The 20,434-nt window shown below is 37.4% G+C and overlaps 1 protein-coding gene and 1 long non-coding RNA gene across 10 annotated transcripts in view; one reads left to right on the top strand and one right to left on the bottom strand.

Annotated features, from left to right (window-relative positions):
• RASGRP3 (RAS guanyl releasing protein 3) overlaps window positions 1-20,434 on the bottom strand; it is a 90,675-nt gene that overhangs the window by 41,864 nt on the left and 28,377 nt on the right. The gene's annotated exons all lie outside the window — the stretch shown is intronic.
• LOC141571525 (uncharacterized) lies at window positions 5,634-16,907 on the top strand. Its single transcript, XR_012496301.1, has 3 exons — window positions 5,634-5,916; window positions 8,968-9,175; window positions 9,320-16,907. It is a non-coding gene; the product is annotated as an uncharacterized LOC141571525 (long non-coding RNA).

The raw sequence follows: 20,434 nt of genomic DNA, 5'->3' as shown, positions 1-20,434 counted from the left end.
GGACTTTATCTGAAGAACAATGGAAAACCATTGTTTTAAATGCAAAAGTAGAGTGGCATGATCATATTTGGATTTTTTAAAGATCCCTCTAACTGCAGTATGGAGAAGAGATCAGTAAAGACCTACATTTTAGGAAACCTGTTAGTAGTCATTTTTAACCATTCAGACAAACAGTGATAGGATAGTTATCTAAACCAGCTTGTGGTAATGGAGATGGAGAGGAGTAGTTGGCTATAGAATATATTTTGAAAAGAGATCCAACAAGATTTGCTGATCCATTGCCTATGGGGAATGGGCAGACATGAGGAATCAGGGATCATTTCCAGATTTATAGCTACACATTTGGTTGGGTCATGGAGCCATTCCTCTGAGATTAAGAAGTTGAGGGGAGGGGGCAGGAGCAGGAAATTCATGGGAGGCAAATGATGAGTTCACTCTTGGACATACTGAGTTTGAAATGTCTGAGACATCCAGGGGGAAATACTGAGTTAGCTTCTGGACCTGCTACAGATTTCTGAGTTGACACCTGAGCATGTGTAAGTGCTAAGAATCAGTAGAAAGAAAATTTTAAAGAACAGAAGAAAGATAATTTAATCCTTCTAACAAGGTCCCTGAGAGGACAGGAGTGCTGGACCCATGAACAGGTGGTGGGATTTACCTCAGATAAAGCAGAGGGGCACTTCTCTCAATATAACAGCAGAAAACAAAGAAAACAAATGGATATAGATATGGGTAGATTTATACTTTTGACAGCAGGAAGTTGGGGAAATTCCTGTCTGATGTCTACTGTTTATTCTATAAACAAGGAGAAAAGGTAATCTGATGGAAGGTCTAACAGAGACAGGTCTGAGTTTTATCAAGAGGGGAAAATATGCAAAAGATGCTATGAAGAACAGAAGAAACTAGAGGTATAGGGCTTATTCCCATCCAGAGTAGAAGGCTAATGTTTTTCTTCTTCTGGAGTTTGTTTTGAGAAGGAATTTTAGTGTTCCTTATTCCTTGGGTGATATAAGTCACTTGTGTCAAGTGTCTGAAATTATTTAAGGTAACTTTTCTGGAATAACTTATATGGCAAACCTCCTATGTATGGAGCAGGAATTCTGAGTTTCTGCTGCTATTCCGTAAGTATGAATACATGCTTTCCATGAGGTTGAAGCTCAGAGCTAAAGCATGGCTGGCATTTGCTAGGTGGTTTCCTCAGAAGGGCATGGATTCCTGCTTGCACTTCACCTAGCTTTGCTTGAAATGGTGAAGAGGAAGAAAGACAGTACTGGAAGTGAAAAAATAAAGAAATAATTTACCTCTCACCCTTTGACTTGATCCAAGATATTTCATTCTGGAAACTACAACCGCAACCACCATCCCATGTCTCCACCCTCCCAACCAGGCTTTCTATATCTTTGCCCACCACTCACCCTCTCCAATGCCCTCATTATCTGTTGCTTGAAAAAGGTCATAAATTACAAGATACAGTACTGTTTTGTTTGTTTTTTTCTCAGTTCACTCTTCACATTTGGTATTCTTTGTTTCTGCATTGGTCTCGTTTTAATTTTAATTTCCCTTCTCACTTCTTTCAACATCACCTCTCAGTTCTTTGGATTTCTCTGTCTACTTTATTTCCTCCAATCAGTTACTTTTCTCAGCATGTTCCATTACAGTCTCATTTTCATCACTGTCAAAGTTGTTTTTATCACAAACCCACTGGGATAGTATAAACTTAGGAAATGAGACCAATGCTTACAGCAAAGTAAAACCCTGTAAACAGACCATGATGATGACCCAGAGAATAAGCTATTGATAGCAATAGCCCCAAAGGTTAGTTAACAATACAATATTGGGTAGCCATGGATAATGCTGTATTTCTCAACTCTAAAAGTAATTTATTTTCATTCTTGCCTTGGATGGGTTTATTTAATGTGATAATGAGGTTTTCCTGGGTTTTCAATTTTTTTGGTTTTGTTTGTTTTTTCCTGCAAAGTGCTTTTCCTAAATTAATGGAGCATTCATAATCAATGCTGTCCTGGATTTTAGAAAACAATGTAATAACAAGCCTGTACAAATACTACTTGTGGTGGTATGTACTGTGTTGGACACAATGTTGGAAAAATTACTACTATTATGTTTAAATCTTATATCCTGAAAGCTGAGGACTAGCCTCTCTATTTCATGGATGAGGAAACTGAGGCCTAGAGAGGTTAAATAACTTGTCCCTATCATGTTTCTAGTTAAGGTGCAGTCAGGTCCATCCAAAAATGTGAATTTTTTCCCTATCCGCACAAATTTTAGCTGTTGTTAAGGCTCACTTGCTAGATCAATTTCTAGACGTTTTCTAGAACAAATGTTTCCCTGTGCTTAGCTCCTAAGCATTCTATCACTGGCCCTATTGTCTGAAAATGAATAACCATCCTTATTACAGCAAGTTTGGCAATTCAGGGACTCACTGGTACCAACTACTGAACAGAAGTCAATAACCAGCTCAGAGCTCATCTCACAAGGCCTCCTTGGATTGCTTGGTTAACAATTAAGTAACAAGGTTAAACTCCATTTTATTTTATTTTTTTTCTTGGTAACTGGTATTTATTATTAACAATTAAACTAACATATTTACAACTATCTGCTATGATTTGAATGAAAAATGAGAGTCTAGAAGAAGCTCTGGTAATAAATAACATGGACTCTCAAAGTCCCATCAAGGAGGTATTTCCTAGCATTTGGCTGGAGCCAAAAATGGGAGAGAACCAAGATATACCCATATTAGACATTTGCAATCAGGTGGTTTCCACACAGACACATTCGGCAACATGGAAGGGCTATGATCTACTATGGAAACTCCAGTATTCAGATTGTAACTATTAATAATATCCCCAAACAAGGCTTAGAACTAGGAAATGTATAGCTCAGAAGTTAAAATTTTAAACTTTGGGGAAATTATTTATTTATTTATTTATTTAAGATCACTGTTTTCTTCTCCTAAAGATACCAATGTTGCATTCATAAGAATCCTGTCTGTTGCACTAATGTTCCGGAAGGACTGGTTCCAAATCCCCTTAAGGAGGAAGCCATCTTTTTGAGTGCTCTTGTGTTAGTCGCTGTGCTGAGCGCTTTACCCAATGAACTCTGGGAGTTCAGGTCAGATTTGGGATTGCATCCTAACTCTGCTACTTACTATTGTGTGACTTTGGGCAACTTTTGCTTAACTTTTGGGTAAGTTTTCATACATTCCTAGTGGAAATGTAAAATGATACAGCCACTTTGGAAAGCAGTTTGGTAGTTCCTCAAAACTTAAATGTGGAGATACTATATGATTCAGCAAATTCACTCCTAGGTATATACCCAAGAAAATTAAAAACTTATGTTCACACAAAAACTTGTACACAAATGTTCATAACAGTATTATTCTGAATAGCCAAAAACTGGAAACCCAAATGTTCCTGAATTGATGAATGGATATACAAAATGAGGTATATCTACAATGGAATATTATCCAACCATAAAAAAGAATCAGGGGCAGCTGGTTTGCTCAGTGGTTAGAGTGCAGTGCTCATAACACCAACGTCGCCAGTTCGATTCCCACATGGGCCAGTGAGCTGCGCCCTCCACAACTAGAGTGAAAACAATGATTTTACTTGGAGCTGAGCTGCACCCCCCACAACTAGATTGAAAACGATTTGACTTGGAGCTGATGGGTCCTGGAAAAACACACTGTTCCCCAGTATTCTCCAATAAAAAATTTTTTAAAAAAAGGAATCAAGTACTGATACTTGCTACAACATGGATAAACTTTGAAAACATTATGCTAAATGAAAGAAGCCAGACACAGAAGACCATATCATATATTGCATAATTCCATCTATATGAAATGTTCAGAATAGGTAAATCCACAGAAAGAGAAAGTAAATTAATGGTTGCCAGGGGCTGAGGGAAGGGAGGACGAGGGAATGACTGCAGAGTTCAGGGTTTCCTTTTGGGGGTGATGAAATGTTCTGGAATATAATAGTGGTATTTGTACAACCTTGTGAATATACTAAAAAGCACTGAACTGTATACTTTAACAGGGTAGATTCTAATGGTATAAGAACTATATATCTCAATTAAAAAATTTTAAATTAATAAGAAATGTCCTCTTTACTTTCCTAAACTGCTATATCTCTTATGTATCTTTACTTGATTTGTGGTTCCATCTGCCTCCCAATATTTTATTCCAGAAACTTGAGACTCACAGTAGATTTCGTAGCACTTTCTTTCAGTATCTCTCCATATCCAAGTCTGATGAGCTACCTCACAATTGCTTCTCATATACCTCCACTCTGCTTCCTTTCCACTGCTACTCCTGGGTTCAAGCTGTCATTACCTTCCCCCTGGGCTACAGCAATGCTTAGTTATAAGGCTTCCAGGTTGATTCTCACATCCTTGTTAATCTCTACTCTTTATTTGTGCCAAATCAATCTTTCCAAATTATCAAACTCATCACATGACCCCCCTATTAAAATTCTTCCACATTTCCCTGTTGTCCCTATGTAAACCTTGCATGGCATACAAAACCTTCCATGAATAGCCCTCATTCTCTGTGTATCCATACCCTTACTCTTCTTTGTTCACCTCTGCTTTACTCCCCCATGTTATATTGCTGTAAAAAGAACTTCTTTTTCATAGTGCCCATATGATATGGACTGAATGTTTGTGTCCCCCCAAAAGTATGTATGTTAAAACCCTAATCCCCAGTGTTATGATATTTGGGGATGGGGCCTTTGGGAAATAATTAAGTCATGAGAGTGGTTTGCTGTTGAAGACACCCAGTCTGTGATATTTTTGTGATAGCATCATGCTTTGCACATATTGTTTCTTTGCACAAATGTCTCCCTTCCCCCAATATGTCTGCTTGGCAAACACATACTTCTCAAATACCTCCTTGAATTCTCCCCCTTCCTCCTACCTCTTCCAGGTAGACTTCGGCACTCACCATACTGACTTCATTTAGACTTTGTGTGATTTATGTTACAAAATGGTTCTGTCCCCCTAGTAATTTCTTGAGAACCAGACCATAGCTTTTATCTTTCTAGCACCAAACACAGAAGTGTGTCTGATACCTTAATGTGGTTATGTGTCTCATCTCATTCTTACAACATGGTCTTCAAACTTTAAATTTGTCTCTTCTCCAATTTTCTTCTGTAATTTTACTCTTGTCTTGAATTTTTTCTTTTGATTATTGAATGAATTTACTGTTTGTATTAACATGTCCATAATGGAATTTCAAGACATGCTTCCAGATTTTTAGCATTACAGATTTATGTCAACAAGAATAAAATTACACTGAATATTTCTTCCAGCCATTTTATCATCTATTTAATAAACACTTATTTCTGTGCCAGACACTGTGATTGACACCGTGGCAGAGGTATAAGTATACGAGGTCTGACAATTAAGTGCGTGAACTTGTTTCAACGATGTTGCTAACCTTTTGTTGATATCAAAGGGATTATTCATTATGAATTTGTACCAACTGGACAAACAGTTAACCAAGTTTACTATTTGGAAGTGCTGAAAAGGCTGCATGAAAAAGTTAGATGACCTGAACTTTTTGCCAAGAATTCATGGCACTTGCATCACCAGCTCACAGGGCACTGTCTGTGAGGGAATTTTTAGCCAGTAAACAAATAACTATATTGGAACATCCTCCCTACTCACCTGATCTGGCCCCCAATGACTTCTTTCTTTACCCAGAGATAAAGGAAATATTGAAAGGAAGACATTTTGATGACATTCAGGACATCAAGATTAATACAACTACAGCTCTGATGGCCATTCCAGAAAAAGAGTTCCGAAATTGCTTTGAAGGGTGAACTAGGCACTGGTGTCGGTGCATAGCTTCCCAAGGGGAGTACTTCGAAGGTGACCATAGTGATATTTAGCAATGAGGTATGTAGCACTTTTTCTAGGATGAGTTTCAGAACTTAATTGTCAGACTTCGTATATATTGGGCACAGATTTTGTGATCTCAGAAGCCTTAAGATCTACAGAGGGGGGCACACATGTATAGAAATTAGGGTACATGGGCGTTACGAAAGAGTCATGAGAGAAGTAAAAACAACTTCTGACTCATAGAATTGAGATGTGTCTTGAAGCATGAGTGAAGTTGCACTAAACAGAAGAAAGAACACTGTGTGCCCAGAAAATGTCACTGAAAAAGGTAGAGAGGTATGGGAAAGCGGGAATGCTAACAGGAGGGTGAAGTCTTGAAACTGGAATTAAAGTGTAAATTTGTCATTCTTTTACTCAACAAACACTGAGAAAGGGAAAGAGGAACGACCATATTCTAAGCATCAGAACTAAAAGCCTCTGCAAAGGTCCATGTGACATAGTCCAATGTAGCCCTTTCTTGTGGGTCTGTGTAGGCTTTACACATTTTACTCATTTAATGAGTTCTTTTTGTGTACAGCTTAATGTTAAGAGCCTGGACTCTAGAATCAGATCATTGGGATGCAATTCGACTGTTGTGCTTTTTAGTTGTGTGGTCCTCAGCAAGTTATTTGATATTACTGTGTCGCTGTATCTTTATACCATGTTTCCCTGAAAATAAGACCTAACCAGAAAATAAGCCCTAGCATGATTTTTCAGGATGACATCCCCTGAACATAAGCCCTAATGCGTCTTTTGGAGCAAACCTTAATATAAGACCTGGTCTTATTTTCGAAGAAACATGGTAGTAGAATAATAATAGAATCTATGTTGTAGGGTTGTTATGAGAATGAAATGAGTTAATATAGTTAAGTGCTTATTATCTGGCACACAGTATAGTCTCAATAAGTGTTAGCTACTATTATTATTTTCCTGGTAAGTGACCCAAAAGGGCCCTCTACTTAAAGAATGAAATAATCCCTTTATATCATCTCTCTCTGACTCATAAGCCACATATATTTTATCTACATATACATATAATGCAAAAGAAAAGAAAGAAGGAAAGGGAGGGAGGGAAGGGAGAGAGAATCTTTCTGTTTCTTAGTCCCACCTTTTCGTACATGAAGCTTTTATAATTAGGTCCATATTCTGTAGTATTAATTATTGTGGGAAGATAAAACTAGCTATCTCACATACAACTCAAACTATTCAATTATGTTTTTATTAATCAGTTGCAATCTAATTTTTATCATAAGTACTTACAGGGGTACAAAGAAACATACATGTCCTCAAAGAGGAGGCAGGAGATTTCAGTAGATACATATGGAAATGCCAGTAGTACCTCATGTGTACCAATGAGTCATGAATGGGACTTAAGTCTTGATATTGCATTCATTCTTCTACATAATGGAAATAAATGCATATCAGGTGATTAATATCCCTAAAAACAATTCTTGGGAGTGAACATTACACAAAAATATTCCATGAAAAGCTTTGCTAATGGATCTACTAGTTACAATAAGGATGTTGAAAAGTTGAAATAGTAAGTGAAACCGAGCTGGGCACTAAAATTAGAACAAGAATCTCATCGGCTTCTGTGGTAATTTGTGGGGATTTCACAAGTCTGTGTGTTCACCCTAGCCAATATTTATCTCACCACAATATCTCATCTTCAGTGGCTTCTTTTCAACACTTGCTTCTAATTTCTAGTCCAGGAAACAGCGTATGTATTTATTTATTTAACTTAGCACTCTTTAACTATTAATTAGACAAAACCTGAATGTACTTGTAGTCACCAAACATTTAGGTAAAAGACACTTCCTTGCTACTAAATGCAACACAAATTACTTATTCCAATTTTAAAACAGAAAAATGCAAATGAAAAAATGAAACCTCTCGCTAAGTTATTACTACATAATAATGTAGTAATACTTGGTTTGAGAGAGAAAGGCAAAAAGGCACCATAAAAATATCAATGACTAGGGAAAAAATACTGGAATATCTAAAGTGGTACCTAGACTGAAAAATCAAGGAATGCTCAGGACCTAAAGTGTATTACCTTCATGCATCTAAAGCCATAGGAAGGGAGGTTTTGTAAAAGCATTTTTGTTTTGCAGGTATTATAGTTTCCCACAATTTCATTTTGCTTTTAAATAAGGGAGTGTTTACTTTGATAATGTGCTGTCTACAAAGTGCCAAACAACTAGTTTATAAAAACTAGAAAATTCCTATGTCATCTAGATGTATCCAGATTTCCATGTCTCTTCTGTAATGTGGAGCAATCTGAATCATTCAGTGAGTTTTTGGTTGAGTACCATATTCACAGCAAGATGACTGCACAGACACCATATGCTTACATCAACAATATCTCACATAGATGCACTTGTGGGTCCTAACACAAAATCATGCTTTCCATAATAACCCAAGGACTCTGGCTGTGATGCTACAACAATTAGATATAAAAGTAGAGTGGCTGTTTAAACATTATAAATATTGTTCTCAAATGCCCTTCTCTGTTCATATTTTTCTCGTTATCTGAGAAAGCCTTTTTAAAGACATACAAATAATAAGCCACAAGTCTTGGTTTTTCATCCCCAAATTGAAGATGGTGCAAATTATAAGCTCTCCCTTACTCAGCATCCACAGTTTATAAAATGGTGATCTCTTAGACAGAGAATTAGCCCATGGACATAATTTTTTCTCTTAGGCCCACATAGGATTGGCTGTCACAAAGTTAAAATGTTTTAAGTGGTTGCAAAATGTATACACTCAAACTTTCACTTTAAAAAATCCATTTTTCTAGATTCTTGTGGAAAAATCAGATCTGCTAGTTCTAGGGCTGCACCCCAGTGAGCCAGCTGGAGCTTACTAGCAATAACCTCCCAGTTCCCCAATGTTCCCATGACCCTCTATCGTCTACTCACACTGAGGTCAAGGGTCATTGCCATTTATCATCCCACTATGTGCCTTTCTTTTTTAATAAAGAGGAAAGTGAAATATAAAAGACAGAAAGAGAATTTTTTCCTATCCCTAATCCACTTCACTCATTATGCTATCTTCTTGGCCCTGTAGACACTTTCATCTCCAATCCCTGAGGCTGCCTGCTGACATCAGAGATGCTAAGAAGAAGGCCCTTCAATGTGTAGGTCTTCCAGTTGTTTCCATTTGTGGATTGGATAAGGAAGAATCACAAGACAGCTACTACACCTTCTGACATATTTTCATTCAAAAAGTAGGTTCACCTTGTAAGACAAACTTCACCTCTTGCTCAAGCAAGGAAGTAAGTTTGAGGATTTCTACAGCATTTGTCAAGCTTGGTTAGGCTAACAAATTATTATATATTTCCATTTATAATATGCTTAAAATGTCTAGATTATCTCCAAGTTTTGCAATTTCCTCATATGTTTGTGTTTTTATTTTACAGAAAATTATTTCAATCAACAAAACAGATGTTCACTATTGATTCCCAACGAGCATGGGACTTGATGCCAATACCCTCTCAACACTTTGTAGATTCTGGAAAGAATCAGGGAAAATAGAGTATACACTGGGTGATCTATAAAAAAATATCTGTACCTACTCAAGCTTAGAGGCAAATACATTTTCAGATTCCACTCACTACAGTATCTAGTTTCACTCTCTCCCACTTCCTCTCTCCGTTGCTTTGGATTTGTTGACTACAACTAGTAACAGCTTACCCCTCCATGGCAAACTCAAGTAAGTCACAGGTACTCTTCACTGTGGACTTTCAGGATAATTGCCTGTGGATAATTTCCAGGATAATTTCGAGCACTTAGATAATGAGTCACTTGGATAATTAGTGACTATACAAGTTGAGTTGGTATTCTTTCTTTGTTGTTGTTTATTGCGCTAAAAGGAGAAACCAGAAACCAGGGAAGGGTTACTTACTGGTCAAGGCAGCTGCAAGGATTGGTCTCTAAACATCTGGTTTCAACATCTCACTCATTCAAGTCTTCTGATTGTGCTTTTTTGGTCTACTCAGAGAAACTCTTTATTTATAATAGAGAAAGAGATCGTGGTACAAGAGAGACACAGAACATTTCCACTTCTCAAGAGAACTTTTTATTTACCAGGTTACCTCATTTTGTAAAGGAGAGCCCCAGGACCCAAAACATAACATAGTTTGCCTAAACAGTGAGCTAATAGAAGAAAGGGAAATACTCCATCACAATGAGCTTCCACAGAATCCAGATTCATACTGAGGTCCTTGGGACAGAAAAAAGTAATAGAAGGCTGATTTTTAACTACTGCATCTGCTTTAAAAAGTATGAGTTTTTGGACATGAAGCATCTCTTTCACCATTTAGACATGGAAAAATGAAGCAGCTATATTGCTGAAGTCATGGAATTTCTGCTCACAGTTCTGATTTCAAGGGAATTTGGCTCTTTGACTTTGCGAAAACTACTCACTCTAATCATCTCCCTTTGTCAAGATAATTTTTGTATTTAGGGGTCTAAAATGATAGTGAAGGTTTTAGTAAGAAGATGAAATCTCTGGCTGGTGGGTGCTGGATATCTGAAGCAGTTCTGGATACCTCTGAGACGGGCAAAGATGTGTTGGTAAAGGTGAGCATGCACAGATGGAGCCTTGGAACTCAGAATGGCTCTTGGCACAAATAACTGGCTCTCTGGCTCTGACATTTGGGTCCTGAACCCTGTCTGGTCATTTACTCCTGTCATATGGAACCCCACCTATTTTGTTGGTTACCTTTGGTCACTCAAATTTTGGCTTTTCTTTTGAAGTCTTCCAGAAAAGACCTGTACATGCTCCCTTCCCCAATCTACACCTACTCTTCCAGTACCACTAGGCTTTGAAACTCTGCCTCAGGTCTTCCAGGTTTGGGACCAAACAAGTTGCAAATTACAACTTCCATTGCCTTTGTCTTCAAATTCCACCCATATCAGCTAACGGTAGCTTTTTAAAGAGGGATAAGGATGAGGTAAGTGGATTTTTAAGGAGCAAATACTTCCCACATTCCCACCAGTTTGCTAAGGACTTAGGTAGCTCCAATCTTAACTGTGGGGAAAGACTTCTCTACTTTACAAATGAGAATATTGTATTCAGAAGGATACCTGCCTCTTATTAAACACTTGAGAGAAATTCAAGGAGGTTCTAGGTTCAGATGGACCACTATCCAGGGTGTCAAAGTGTGTCGGTGACACTGAACGTCCCAGAGGATTTCCGAAGACAAAGGGAAATCAGTATTCCCTGAAGTTGCACCATTCAGTATCATTTTTTTATATGTTAAAATAGATGGACTTGCCCAATGTAAAAGGAGAGGGAAAAAAAACACCATCATTTCCTGATTCCCACCATCAATTTTTTAGAGTCACAAAAATTTGAGATACTATTAGGTTGGTGCAAAACTAACTGTGGTTTTTGCAACTATTTTAAACCTTTTAAACCGCAATTACGTTTTGTACCAACCTAATAAAATTTTCACTGCCTCCCAAGAGTCCATAAGCAACCTCAAACTGAACATTCAATTTAAAAACATAAGGGTTTCCTTTTTGCAGAAGCATCTATGACCCTGTCAAGATGTGCAAATACTACCCTTTCTTCTTCTTCCCCTTTGCTTCCTTTGCCACTTCGTTCACCTCTGTTACCCTTCAGTACTTTGGCCAGCTGCCATCAGCCCGTGGTCATTGTACTGTGGCAGCCAGCAGCATAGTGGGCCACTTTCCACCAGGCAGGGAAGCTGAGAGGAGGGCTCTGATTCTGCATAGGCAATTAGGTAATTCTAGCCTCTTCACAAAAATATTGTCATATGGTGTTCTTTCGAACAGGGCTTATAACAATGAAGATTAATGACATTTTGTTGGCCCACGCACCACCAAGAGTTCAGGCATTACTGCAGTGCAGTCCTCAGACTAAAGTAATTGATAGTACATGTAATCGCTGCAACATCTTGAATGGGGCTTTGTACGTATTGAATGTCTTTTTTTAAAGAAGATTAAAGGGCAACAATCTAACTTCATCATAGAAAATAATTCTGTAAAAGAGAGTGAATAGTATTATTTCTGTTATCAATAAATACAACGGAAACAAAGAAATTAAGTGAATTTTCAACGGGTTACTCAATTGATCCATCAATCAACAAGCACTTATTAGATACTCTCTTGGGTTTTTTCTTTTTGTTCTTGTTGTTTTTGGATGATGTTTAAATGTTATCTTTTAATCTAACTAAACGTATGAGTCTGACAGCAAAATAACCTACTTCTGATCTTGACAAGGGGAAAACAAGTATCTTTTTTAGGCCTAGTATCCAAATAGTCCTTCACTGATGCAACAAATATTGACTGAGCACACACCTCTACCTTCCACACATTATGCCAGGGCCTGGGTATCCATTGGTGAATGAAACAGACCTGGTCCTTATCCAGGGGAGTGGACCTTTTAGTGAGGAAAACCAATATCAAATAAGTAGACAGATAAATTGATGTATAATTCGAAATTGTTATAAGAGCTATCAATTAAAAACTCACACGGGATACTAGGATAGAGAATGAGATGAGGGATTATTTTAGGTGAGTGGTAAGGAAGGATCTTTTTCAAGAGGTGATATTTAAGCCAAGAGCTGAAACTTGGAGATTAATTTAGTGAAATATGTGAGGGAATGAAAAGCTGGAAAAATTGGTTGGGTCATAATTCCATTTACTGAGTTTGAAGTGATTGGCAGGATGGCAGGATGGGTGTATTGGAAGAAAGTAAAATGTGTCAAGGTTGAGATGCCTGTGAAATCTCTGTGTGCAGGTCTCAATATGCAGTTATTTATTCAAATATGGAGCTCCAAGAAAAGATCTGAGATAGAATTTTAAATCGGGAATTTCCTCCATGTGAATAGTATTTAAAGCCATAGGAATGGTTCAGATAACTTAGGAAGAAAGTATAATGAGACAGGACAAGTGAACACACCCTTAAGCTTTAGGCATTCCAACATCAAGAGGTCTGAGAGAGGTGTAGCAGCAATGCATCTTGAGAAGTTCTCAGAGATGCAGAAGAAAAATTTAAAGCACGTTGTGCCATGAGGCCAAAAGAATGTGTTCATGAGGGAAGAAACCATCAACTGTACTGAAGGCTACTGAGAAGTCAAATAAGAGAAGGATGGAAAACTATCTGCTTTTAAAATTTTTGCTACGAGGTCACTGGTAACCTTGACAAAGCAGCTTTAGTGGAGCTGGGAGCAGAAGCCAGGTCGGTGTGAGTTGAAGAGGAAATGGGAGGTAAGAAACAAAGATAGCATGTGTAAAATATGAGTTTAATGAGTTTGTGTAGATTTGAAGAGAAATTGGTAGAGGATGTGGGGATCCAGGGATATTTTCCCAAGATGAGAGTTGCAGGAACATACCTGTACACTGATGGGGATAATCCACTAGGGAGGAAGAAGTTAAATACTAGGGAGGCGGAGGGAATAACCCAAGATGCAGGGACGGGTACCTGAGGTAACAAGAACAAAGACAGAAGGCAAATGCAGACAGAGTACATATAATTACAATGGTGAGGGGAAGATGAAGGAGAATAACGTAAGTCAAGACATAATCATCAGGTTGTCAGAGGAGTTTATCGAATCCACCTGCTTCCGATAACTTCAGTTCCCCATCCTGAGTTTTTGAAGAGGAAAGAAGGAAGAGAGAAATGACCTCCCCATGTCCCAGAGGGGAACATCCCAGGATGAGCCGTCCCCTGACTTAGGATCTACTGATCCTTTTCCCAGTGCTGATAAACACAGCGTCCCTAATTCCTTTGAATACATCTCTGCTAGTTAAATATCTGTATTCTTGTTTGCCAACATCCAATGCTCTTGGCCACCAAAGAGTGCTGACCTTGTGTTGTGCACCACCCGGCTTGGCTTTGTGTGAACCTTACTCTGAAGGACTCGTCATTTTACATCTCACTGTGCTCGTGCCCATGCAGTCGTATTTCAGTAAGTGTATTGGGTCATCACTACTTACTGTTCAACCGTGGTTATGAGATGACATGTCACATGTAAATCATCTAAAGTGTTTTGAAGGCATATTAGAGTAAGATTTATAATTGATTCATGGATCAGAGTTTCTCAACCTCAGTACTACTGATATTTCAGATGGATAATTCTTTGTTTGGGGGGGGGTCTATTCATGCTGTGCATTGCAGGATGTTTAGCAGCACCCTTGGCCTCTACCCGCTAGATGCTACTAGTACTCAGCCCTAGTACTTGCAGCCAAAAATGTCTCCAGACACTGCCAAATGTCCCCTGGTAAAATTGGCTCCAGTTGAGAACCACTGATATAAACTGATGTCATAACATCAAAATGGAAGCTGAAAAGACAATCAAACACCAAACCTGTTTTCTACTATCAGAATGTCTGTTTTTTGTGTAAACAAATGCGTGGCTAATCGTACTGAATTTTTCAGTTTTCAAATGAATACAAGATATCTTCATCAACAAGAAACGTTTGGAAAAAATGCATCTTCCAGACATCATCTCAGCTTGATTATCAATGCTTGAACCAATTGACAGGATTGAACATGGCAGAATCTGACTTAATTTAAAACATTTCAAAGCTTTCTGAGTCTAAACTTATTCCTTACTCCACTAGCTGCCATAGTTTGACCCTTGTTTTATTCCTGTGTTAATCACTTCCAGTTTTATCTTATTTTATTTTTGCTGTTTATCATAAGCTGCTTTAAACTTTTTCTTTTTTTTGGAGGAAGTCAGAGGATAGATATTTATGAACACAGATCTTACGTTTGCAATATGTGAATAAAGAGTGCTCTTTTATAATTTTACCTCCTTGCCTATTGCCAAGTACTGGCTCCTCTTGAGGAATCTCAGGATGACTCTGTATGGGATGCATTACCTGTATTACAGCTTTTACTTTTCGATTATCCACATTCTGACCCTGCAGAGTAGTTATAGGCAGGGAGTGATGCTCAATACAAAACTATTAGAGGTGATTTGTTCTCATACCAGCTCTATCACTTATGCTTATGCTTTTGGGTGTCAATTTCTTCACAATGAAATTCAATTAACATTTACTGACAGGTATATGGCTTTGCCAGGTAAATAGTGACAGGCCGTTTTGTTATAGGGTAAGGCTACTCCATATGGCAACAACTTTTGAGGAGCCATAGGTTCTCAAACAGCTTCTCATTTTCATAACTCAGTAAGAATCAGCCATAAATTGTGTTAATCCTTTTTGAATCAGAACATTTTCTTTTTGCAAAATAAATGTCTAAGTTTAATCTTGCTTATGTAAACTATAAATTCTACATAAACAAATATTGAACTCTGGTTAGTGATATGTATGATCAAGTGTTTAGGTATGAAGTGTACTGTTGACCTCAATTTATTTTGAAGGAAAATAAAAAAACAAACGAAAAAATGGGCCAATGAATGGATGGAGGAGTAGATAAATGGATAGATGTGTGAAAAGGCAAATATAGTAAACTGTTAATGGTAAAATTGAATTGGTGGTATATGATTATTCACTATACAATTCTTTCAACTTTTTTTGAACATCATCATATATTGTGAAAAAATTTTCTTTCTTCATTCTAAATTTACCTCTTTCAAACCTTCAGTGTTTCAGAATTTGGTGAATTAGTCACGTTCCTTAGCCTTTAAGATTTTATAACTATTAATTAGATGTTGTAATCAGAAGAGGTCTCAGTTAGCAGTCTGTCCAAGTGTCTCCTTTGTCCCCTTAAGGATTTTAGATGCTATTCTCTTAATGTTTTCCAATTTTTGTTAATGACTTTCTTAAGATGGAGAAATCAAAATTTCTCCAAATAGTTTAGGTCTCACAGTGTTGTTGCAGGTAATAGGAAAATATTTTTGGATTTGTTTTCCTATAGTCTCTGGTAAATGAAGAACTAGCCTAAATTGCTTTTCAAAGAATCCCCACATGACATGAGTTAATGGCATATTTATATGCTAATTATGCAAGTTAAAACCTGCAAATTTTCCTCAACTCCCTCCTTTCCTTTACTTCCATACCTAATGGATCTCAAGAACTTTAGCTTTACTTTAAATATTTTGAAAATTCTTCCAATCTCACCATCACCATTGACTTGGTCAAATTGATCTCGGGAGTCTTCCATTGGTCTTTGGTATTTTTTCTTTCCAACTTGTCTTCCTCATTGCCTCCAGAGTTTTCTTTCCAGAATGCAAATACTATATAATTCATATTACTCCTTTACTTGACAAACTTCAATAACCGTTAAAATGTATTGTTAATTATTTCAGATGTATTAATGCTATTGTGAATTTTTAAAAAGAACTTATCTCGTAGAAAAACATACTAAAATATTTACAGGTGGAATGATGAAAAGTCTGGGAGTTGCTTCAAAACTATTATGGAAAGGAGAGAACATCGGTGAGGATATTAATGAAACCGGATTGGACTTTGAAAATTTTAAAGTTGGTTCATGCATATGTGGGAATTCATTACATGATTTTTTTCTACTTTTGTGTATGTTGGGATTTTCTATAATAAAATGTGTGTTTTCTTAAGCTTCCAATAGCTCTTAAAAATATCTAAATGCTTCAGAAGGGTGAACACCCTGAAACTACTTTTGTCTTTTGAGCCTTTTCTTCAGTTCCTCTTCCAACATGTACCTTATGATTCAGTTCTACCAATTTACATGTTATTCGTGGAATGGGTTCTTCCAAAATATTCTTGAACAATAACTATTAATCCTTTTATACCCAATTTAAATGCCATCAACTCTAGTGAACCTTCCCTGACTCTCCCTGATAAAGTCATCTCCATAGATGACTTCCACAGAACTCTATACAAACCTCTTTTGTAGAGCAAATATTTGTGTATTGTAAGATGATTATTGTAATAATTTTTAAAATATTAATCTGCTTAACTAACTAGTAATAACCTGTAGGGTAAAGTCTGTGCCATTATATATGTTTATATAATATGCAGTACAAAGGACATGTTTAAAAATACTTGCCAAAGGAATCAGATAAAAATATATTCTGAATTTTTCTTTTCTTTTACTTTGTTACCTAAATGTAAATTCTGGCTTCTACATAAGGGGTCCCATGACTGCAGTACTCATCGAGGCTTTTGGTTGAGTAAAATTTCCAGATCTGAGGATTAAAACTCAAAACAACTTCTCAAACATGAGTTACCTTCCACAAGTTTGATATAAGGGAGTATTCTAAATGGTTGCAGAATTGTATGCATGACATATTTCTCACTCATCCTCATAGCTGAAAAGATAAAGCCTCAATTGTTTCACGACAATACCACCATCACTGGCTTAAGTCAACCAACGTTACTGCAGCTTTCAAAGAGAGGTTGAAAGAACTATTTCTTCTGAAACACAGAGAATTAAAATAGCATGAGATATGTTCCACTGGTCCTGCTTCAAGGTCTGCTCAACCCTTTCATCTATTAGTTATCATGGCCCCAAGAAACAATTTATGGAGTAAGTATGACCGCCCCTCCTGGTGCCAGTGTTATGTCACTTCCTGTAAAACATAAATATAACATAAAGCAAACTGTCACTGGTGGTGAAGTGGCCAGATCATACAGTCATGATCTTTTTTATACCTGTCATCATGTGAGATAGTATAATGATTTTTGAGTGCTACCAGAGGCTTAATTCTGCAGGAGAACCTGGCCAAGGTTCAGAGCACCCCAGTTGATAGAACACCTCAACAATGGGAATAGGATGAGTGTATTCTAGGTAGGGACTGAGAGGAGACTGCAGGACACAATCATGAATCCACAGAGTCCTAGGACGTTTCTTTTCCTACAGCATCCTTCTCATGGAAATGGCTATGTACTAGGCATGACATAATGTCGGTTGCATGACAAGGGCGGCAGAATCTGAACTCCACCCAATGGCTTCTCTTTGCATAGTGTGCATCAGTTTTTAACATAAACAGTGAGAGACAGTGTGGTCAGAATAAAAAAGACATGCCCTTTGTTTCTAGCCAGACTAAGATCAGAACCTGGCTTCACCACTCACTGGCTTGTGATTCAAACTTCTCAGAAATGTAGTTCACTTCTATAATAGTGTCAACAGCAATGTCTACCTCTGGGAGTTGTGAAAATAAACATTGGTCTCTTTCCTGTCCCAGTAGCAGACTCAGCTTAAACGCCTACCACAGAAGGAAAATAGAAAGAGACAGATTCATCTTAGAATCTGGGTGATTCGGGAAAGAAAGCACCCACATTCAGACTTGAACGCTGTCCTTGCCATAAAAAAATAATGATCTCTAAAACATCCTGTCAACTCATAGGAGTTTGAATGGCAGGCATTCCATGCATAAATGAAATACTTTCAACTTTTAAAAAGCAGAACTGAAAGTAGAGCAGAATCCAAAGTCAGTCAAACTGAACCTATGGTATGAGTTTTCCAGAACCAAATAAGGAAATTTAGTCAGTTCTTCTATTTTAAAACTGTTTTAAATTCTTAAGTAGTTTATGAGCTCCAGAAATTTATATTAACTTGAGATTTGAGACATCATCCGTGACAGTCACAGGGTAAATTGTTCGAGTGTGGTTGGAAAAGGTCATTTGTTCCTAGCTCCTTGATTCCAGGTCTAAGGAGTTCTGGAAAACCAGGTTGGGCGGTTTTACAGTGTGTAAATTCCTCAAAAGGAGTCCCTAGGTGGTACCTTCCCAAAGTGAACTCATGTAAAAGGCTCAAAAAAAAAAAACTTCGTTCAGCCCATTTTGAATTTTTGGAAGAAAGGAAAAATATTATTATACTTTCTCAGGACAGAACAGAGGAGTGACTCAACAGCCTCTTTTCCTTCTCTCTCTCTCTCTCTCTCTCTCTCTCTCTCTCTCTCTCTTTCTTTCTTTCTTTCTTTCTTTCTTTCTTTCTTTCTTTCTTTCTTTCTTTCTTTCTTTCTTTCTTTCTTTCTTTCTAACATGAAGACTGATTTCATGGCAGATTCATAGCCTCTTTGCTTGAGTTCTTCTCCCATTGTCTAGCTTTTGGCTAATTAATCAATTGCTAAGGTTTCTACCATAGTACAGATACCTCAGAGAGGAAAAAGAAAAGAAATTAAAATCACTTATACACATTCAAATGCAGTTACTTGTCTATCATTTTTTTAATTAAGCAGCAACTAAATAGTGACTAAAATGAAGTTCTGGAATTAACTATGCACTTAACTATTTCCATGATATTACCCCCCATTACTAGTTCTCTGTCAAAGATTGCACCTGGAACACATTCAAAAATGAAATTCTGAGTACACTAATACTTAAGCAAATCAATGGCATAATGATTTATGTAAGGGTCTTGGAACATTTTGTAGGGTGGGGACAGGTCCCCCTAAACCAACACTAAGTTATGTATAAAGATAGGGCAGCAACTGACAAATAGAGAAGCCTTCAGACAATAAAATTACCAATATGATCACACAGAAACTTTAAAAATTTTGGGATATCTGCAGCTACGTAAATCATTCATGTATTTCGTTGAATTCTCCACTTAAAATAGGGGCATCAGGGTTTATACGACTTGATAAAACAGCTCCAAGTTCTGCAGATTGTAACCCACCATTGCATTTTCTTTTCTTTTTTAAAATTTTCTTTTTCTTTTTGTCCTCTTGAAAGGTGCTGAAAGTTCTGATGATTACAGTGGTCACTGAGGAAAAATACTCTTTGAGTCAGTTCATGAATTAAATGTTTTTCAGGATGTCTTAAATTCAAAGAAGGCAAACTTTCACACTCATACTCAGAAAAAGATACTTTAGAAAAAAACGCTATAATAGTCGTTATGATCATAAAGCTGTTCACTTGCTTCCGTACCACCCTCCCCAGCCCCTGCCTCTAAGCCCTGGCCATTACAAGGTGCAGAGGCACGGTAAAATCATCAGTTAGGGTGCACTGTCATTTTTATGGCCTTGCCGACATACTGATAATGCTGTTATACAATGAACTGGATTGCAATAATGGAAAATTGACTAGTAGTGGAGATTTTCCATTATTTCAGCAAGCTAAGACTCTCTCAGTTGTAGCTATGTAACTTTGCAAAGGGAAATGATCACAGCGGACACTGTTCCCGGTCGTCAGAGTACACTCATTCCCATGGGCACGAGGGTACTGTAACCAGGCAGGACTTCCAAGAACGTTGATGGTTTTGTTGGGTAAGAAGAGTGCATGCTGAACATCAGACTGCATTTTTTTATATCTGAAAAAACAACCAGATTTTTTCTAAAGCTGAATATTACATCATGCCATAGTTGGTAGGACTCCAACTTAACCACACTGAGTCTGCAGGGGAAGAAAATGACCACTAAGTTCCTTTAAAAATGTGACCCTAAGCAAATACTATTGTGTCTATAACTAAGTTGACCCTTTTTCTGAAGTCAAGTATCCATAGGCTTAGAAATACCATCACTGACATGCATGCAACGGTATAGCATTGAATCAGTCATCCATTTAGCTTTTGTCCATCAGAAAATAATCAAATCACAGCACTTTTGATCACAAAGGACACTTTTATAGATATCATTTAGAACCAGAAGATTTAATTGAGCTCTGCCAGTTACTAG

Source organism: Rhinolophus sinicus, linkage group LG05 (assembly GCF_036562045.2).
Source record: "Rhinolophus sinicus isolate RSC01 linkage group LG05, ASM3656204v1, whole genome shotgun sequence".
Taxonomy (NCBI): Eukaryota; Metazoa; Chordata; class Mammalia; order Chiroptera; family Rhinolophidae; genus Rhinolophus; species Rhinolophus sinicus.
Note: the sequence above shows the minus strand (reverse complement) of the source record. Positions and strands in the feature narration are given on the sequence as shown.